Genomic DNA, 6,906 nt, shown 5'->3' on the forward strand with positions numbered 1-6,906 from the left:
AGCTTTCTTATCCCGTAGTTTGTTGAAGGATCTTAAAATTATGTGAAAACCCTCGCCGTAGAGGCGATTAAATTTTGATTTAAAGCTTTTGTGACTGCAGTAATTCATATTCTTAGTTTTTTCGGTAAAGTCACGTTGAAGGGAAACAACAAAATAATAAAATATATATAAAACAATAAAAAAAATTCTCACGACGTTTCGACCACAACTCAAACGGTTGTCTTCAGGTGTGTTGGTTTGCATGAATTTATTTTTAAACGGCGCATTTATTTATTTATAAAAACGTTAGCGCCACGCGCAACGATTTGGCAGTTTATTTAGGACTAGTCCATCTATATTCTGCAAAGAGGAGGGGGGAGACGAATTTTTTTTATAATGTATGCTGTATGAAAGACACTGTAAGCGTGAACAATCAATTAAGACCTGAAATGGTTTATCAAATCTTTCCAATGATTGCTAAGATAGAATCCATCTTCTCGGTTGAAATTGTCTCTGTGCTTGTATATGTGGATAGCCTCATGAACGAATCTCTCATGGAAGCCAGATGGCTTACAAAGAACCTCTGTCTTGGAAAAGTCAATGGCATGTGAGCCTACTGAATTAGAACAATGATCTGCCACGGCCGAGGTGTTGGTCCTACCGTGTTTAAGGTCTGATTTGTGTTCACGAATGCGGTCCGAGACATGGCGTTTGGTTTCTCCAATGTAACTACTACCACAGAGGCAACTTAGTTTGTAGACACCAGGGTATTGTATGTCCGGAATCACATCTTTTACAGACGGAACCAGATCACGGATTTTATGTAATGTGTTGAAACGGACCTGGATCTTGTGTTTATTCAAGATTTTGGAGATCTTTTTTGTGATCCCCGCAATGTAGGGTAAAGTGATGGTTTTGAAAGGCTCCTCAAGAGGGTTCTTCTTCATGGTTTGAGTGATAGCTTTGCGGATTGTATAGTCGGAGTAACCATTAGCCCTAAGAGCTTGGTGTACGTGTTTGAGTTCACTGCTTATGTGTTCCTGGTCGGATATGCATTGGGCTCTATGATACAGAGTCTTGATGAGAGAATTCTTCTGTGATGGATGGTGCTGGGAATCCGGTTTCAGATAAGCATCCGTATGGGTAGCTTTCGTGTAGACAGAGTGGCTCATTGAACCATCAGGTCTCTTTTTAATTAGGACATCCAAAAAAGGTATCTTGCCATCTATTTCGACTTCCATGGTAAATCTGATGGCTGGGTGTATGGAATTGATGTGGTCGAAGAATTGGTCTAGAGCAGGCCGGCCATGTGGCCAGATGACAAAAGTGTCATCCACGTACCTCTTCCATAAGGTTGGGCGCAGAGTGGCAGTCTGGATGGCATCAGTCTCAAATTTCTCCATGAAAATGTTAGCTATAACTGGAGAAAGGGGGGAGCCCATTGGGGTGCCCTCAGTTTGTTTGTAGAAAGTTCCATTCCAAGTGAAGTATGTATTGGTTAAACAGTGTCTCACCAGGGGGGGTACCTCAGTGTTTAGTCCTTGATGAACCAAGTCTTCAATGATTGCAATGGTGTCAGGTACAGGAACCTTGGTGAATAAGGAAACTACATCAAAACTGACAAGCAGGTCGTCTGGGGACAGGGAAATACCCTTGATTGTCGATACCAGGTGAGTAGAATTTTGTACCGCAGAGGTGGTCTTTTCAGTGAAAGGACGCAGGATTTCAGACAAAAAACGAGCTAGTTTGTAGGTGGGGGAGCCGATAGTAGAGACTATGGGACGAAGGGGTGTATCTACTTTATGTTTTTTTGGTAAGCCGTATAATCTTGGTGGCCTGGCAGCAGAAGGTTTCAACGAAAACTGTTTAGATTGATCAATTAATGCGGTTGAATCAGAAATTATTTTGTTGGTTTGTGTGACGAGGCTGTTGGTGGGATCTCTTTTTATTTTTGTATAACTACCATCGTCGAGTAATTCTTTAATTTTGTTGTTGTATTCTATTTTATCCATGATGACAGTAGCATTGCCTTTGTCAGCTGAGAGGACTACAATATCATTCCTCTTTTTTAATTTATATAATTCAAAACGCTCATCTTTGCTGAGGTTGCTAGCTGGCATCTTAGCGTTTTTGAGGGTTGCAGCGATTACAGATCTTGCTACGTCTGCAGCGATGTGACCCAGGCCCCTGAGAGCAACGTCTACTTGGGCAATTATATCATTAACTGGTATGTGTTTAGGTGTGACTGCAAAGTTTAGACCTTTAGCTAAAACGGATTTCAGACCATCGGAAATAGAACTGTTACTGCGATTAATTACGACTTTATTAACGTCTAACTTTTTGGTGTGTGGGTCCGGTCTTTTGTTGAAGAGGAGGTTAAATTTGGAAATCAGGTTTTCCTTACATTTGGTCGACATAGTAGCAGCTGAAGAGGCAGTCATATTGTCTACATGTTCCCAATCCGATGTGGACATTGTTGCCATCAATGATGTGTGATTTGTAGAGTGTCTTGTCTAACTGATCTAGTTCGGTGCGTATAAGTCTGATTTTTTCTGAGATAAGAGCTAAGCTAGTTTTGAAAAGAATTCGTTTCGCATTAGAAGAAGTTACAGCAGCAGAGGTCAGTGTAAATGCGATTGGTATTACCCCAGAGTCGCGGCATCTCTTCAGGAAGGTGAGAGACTCGATCAGCTGAGCTTTCTTATCCCGGAGTTTGTTGAAGGATTTAAAGTTATGTGAAAACCCTCCCCGTAGAGGCGATTAAATTTTGATTTAAAGCTTTCGTGACTGCAGTAATTCATATTCTTAGTTTTTTCGGTAAAATCACGTTGAAGGGAAACAACAAAATAATAAAATATATATAAAACAATAAAAAATTCTCACGACGTTTCGACCATAACTCAAACGGTCGTCTTCAGGTGTGTTGGTTTGCATAAATTTATTTTTAAACGGCGCATTTATTTATTATAAATAAATTGTTTATATATATTTTATTTTGTTGTTTCCCTTCAACGTGACTTTACCGAAAAAACTAAGAATATGACGTAAGCTTCCCTACCAATCCGCACTGCACATTACAATCGCCCTCGCCGGCAAACTCCCATAGAGCTCCCATAGGCTCCCATGTTAAGCGCCCACCAAATTCCCCAGTTCACATAAGAAACCACACTTATCCATAGAGACACACAGAGACCGATTGTTCAGTTCATTTATTAGGTATAGCCCTGTGAGGCATTCGATTCTTGATCCGGGTGCAACCACAACAAACAAAAACATGAACAATAAACGTCTTAAAGTGACTACGCTCAACAGAAAAATCCAGGAAAAAACACAGTCTTCCAGAAAAAGCACCGCATATCAACGCCGTGTGCAAAAATCCCAGTGGGATGCAAGTCAAACCATAACAACCGTAAGACAATTTAGAATACAGTATATATAGAATGAGAATAAAATAATACATTGATAAAATAAAATAACACAAGAAAATTCTCCTGACGTTTCGGCCACAACACAAGCGGCCTTCATCAGTTGAAGGGACGAGACTGTCTGGAGGACAGAGCTGGAGCAAACAAAGCCAAGCTCAGATCGCGACCTTTAAGCTGTGTGAGAAGAAACAGAGCGCCTTGACAAAGGAATTAGCATAGAATTTAGCATTGAAATAGCTGAGTGATTAGCTTGTGACTGGTCACAGAAATGGCTATGTTAAAGTCAAAGCATACACATTCACAGAGGCACCCCTTGATAAAGGAATTAGCATAGAATTTAGCATTGAAATAGCTGAGTGATTATCTTGTGCCTGGTCACAGAAATGGCTATGTTGAAGTCAAAGCATACACATTCACAGAGGCACCTAGTACAAATCAAACAGGAGAATTTAGCATTGAAATAACTAGGGGGTCAAAAACTTATTTCCCTGAAGGTTCGAGTTGCCAAATATCAGCCTCGAAACCTTAATGACTTGGAGAAGATCTGCAAAGAGGAGTGGGACAAAATCTCTCCTGAGATGTGTGCAAAGCTGGTGGCCAACTACAAGAAACGTCTGACCTCTGTGATTGCCAACAAGGGTTTTGCCACCAAGTACTGTCATGTTTTGCAGATGGGTCAAATACTTATTTCCCTCATTAAAATGCAAATCAATTTATAAGATATTTGACATGCGTTTATCTGGATTTTGTTGCTGTCATTCTGTCTTTCACTGTTCAAATAAACCTACCATTAAATTTATAGACTGATCATTTCTTTGTCAGTGAGCAAACGTACAAAATCAGCAGGGGATAAAATACTTTTTTCCTCATTGTACATAGAGACCAATAGAGACAAACAGAGATCAAGGAATACACAGAGACACAGACCCGCAGAGACCCATAGAGAAACACAGAGACCCATAGAGATACGTAGAGACCCATTAAGACACACAAAGATCCAGAGACATACAGGGACCCATAGTGATACATAGAAACCAATAGGGACACACAAAGACCTATAGCGACACAGAAAGACCCATAGAAATACATAGAGACCCATAGTGATACATAGAGACCCATAGAGATACATATAGATCGATAGAGGCACACAATGATCCATAGATACACATAGAGACACACAGAGACCCATAGAGATACAAAGAGATTCATGGAGTGCGAAAGGGATACATAGAGTTCGACAGGGACCTATAGAGATACATAGTGACCCATACAGACACATAGAGACCAATAGTAAACATAGTGACCCATAGAGACCAATACAAATACGTAGAGATCGATAGAGACACACAGAGATCCATAGACACACAGAGACCCATGCAGATACATTGAGACCAATAGAGACACACAGAGATCCAGGGATACACAGAGACCCATAGATACACACAGAGATCCAGAGATACACAGAGACCCATAGTCATACATAGAGACCCACAGAGACCCACAGACACCCAGAGAGACACACACACAGAACCACAAAGATGCATAGAGACCCATATAAATACACAGAGAATCGTAAAGACAAAGACCCATAGAAATACATAGAGACCCATAGAGACACACAGATCCATACATATACATAGAGACCCATAGAGACTCACAGCGCCCCACAGACACCCAGAGAGACACACACAGAGACCCACAAAGATACAAGGAGACCCAAATACTAAACTAAACAATATACATTTTACCAGGTAAGGAGCTATGTAGCGCTGGCTATTACAAATTATAGAAGCTCAACCAAGTGGCTGATAACATCATCATCATCATCATCGTGTGGAAATGTATAGACACCCACAGACTCACCACACTGAAACCCACACACTCACCAAACAGAGACCCACACACTCACCACACTGAAACCCACACACTCACCACACAGAGACCCACAGATGATGTTATCAACCAAATGGTTGATAACATCATCATCATCATCGTGTGGAAATGTATAGACACCCACAGAGATTCAGACTCACCATACAGAGACCCACACACTCACAACACAGAGAGAACCACAGACTCACCTCACACAGATATCCACACTCGCCCCACGCAGACCCACAGACTGACCACACAGAGACCCACAGACTCACCACACAGATACCCACACACTCACCACACAGAGACCCAAAGACTCATCACACAGAGACCCACAAACTCACACAGACACCCACAAAAACAACAACCGCCATTCGCCACTGAGTGGCGGTGACGTCACCAAGACGCTTGTGCCAGGCCATGTGCACTTTGAGGCCACGTGAAGTGTCGACAGACTCACATCACACAGACACACACAGAGACCCACAGACTCACCTCACATAGACACACACAGAGACCCACAGACTCACCCAACACAGAGCCCCGTGTCGGCATCTTCAGGCTGAGCCGACCTCGAGGAGGCCCAGACAGGGTTCAGATTTTTCCCGCCATCGCCGCCATTCGCCCCGACCGGAAGCGGAAGTAGAAGCTGGGGGTGGAGGTGGGGGTCGCCGAAAGAGGGGCGGGAGGCGGCTTCCGGGGGCGTGGCCTCGCACTCTCACGTCATTCGGAGGGGCGTGGCTGAAGGGGGCGTGGTAACGTCCCTCGCACTGTGACAGCACCGGTGACGTCGCAATCACCACGTGCTTCCTCAGAGTACGAGACGGGCATGAAGGAGACGGCAGCTTCTTAAACTTCAGCTGCTTCAGCTTCATCATCGTCGCCTTTCGAACAACTTCTGCTGAAGCTATCCGAGCGAAACTATTGACGAGGTGAGTTTTGTGGGTTCCTGGTGAGTGTGTGGGTCCATGTTGTGGGTTCGTGGTAAGTGTGTGGGTCCTTGTTGTGGGATTGTGGAGAGTGTGTCGGTCCGTGGTGAGGATGTGGGTGCGTGGTGAGTGTGTGGGTCCGTGTTGTGGGTTCGTGGTGAGTGTGTGGGTCCATGGTGAGGATGTGGGTGCGTGGTGAGTGTGTGAGTCCGTGTTGTGAGTTCGTGGTGAGGATGGTGGGTTCCTGGTGGGGGATGTGGGAGACACACAGAGAACCACAAAGATGCATAGAGACCCATATAAATACAGAGAGAATCGTAAAGACAAAGACCCATAGAAATACATAGAGACCCATAGAGACACACAGATCCATAGATATGCATAGAGACCCATAGAGACCCATAGAGACCCACAGAGACCCACAGAGACCCACAGACACCCAGAGAGACACACACAGAGACCCACAAAGATACAGAAACCCAAATACTAAACTGAACGATATACATTTTACCAGGTAAGGAGCTATGTAGCGCTGGCTATTACAAACGATAGAAGCTCAACCAAGTGGCTGATAACATCATCATCATCGTGTGGAAATGTATAGACACCCACAGAGACTCAGACTCACCATACAGAGACCCACACACTCACCACACAGAGACCCACAGACTCAACACACAGACCCACACACTCACCAA

The sequence above is a fragment of the Petromyzon marinus genome, chromosome 80, assembly GCF_048934315.1.
Source record: "Petromyzon marinus isolate PM22_M1 ecotype Great Lakes invasive population chromosome 80, UKy_Petmar_22M1.pri1.0, whole genome shotgun sequence".
Taxonomy (NCBI): domain Eukaryota; kingdom Metazoa; phylum Chordata; class Hyperoartia; order Petromyzontiformes; family Petromyzontidae; genus Petromyzon; species Petromyzon marinus.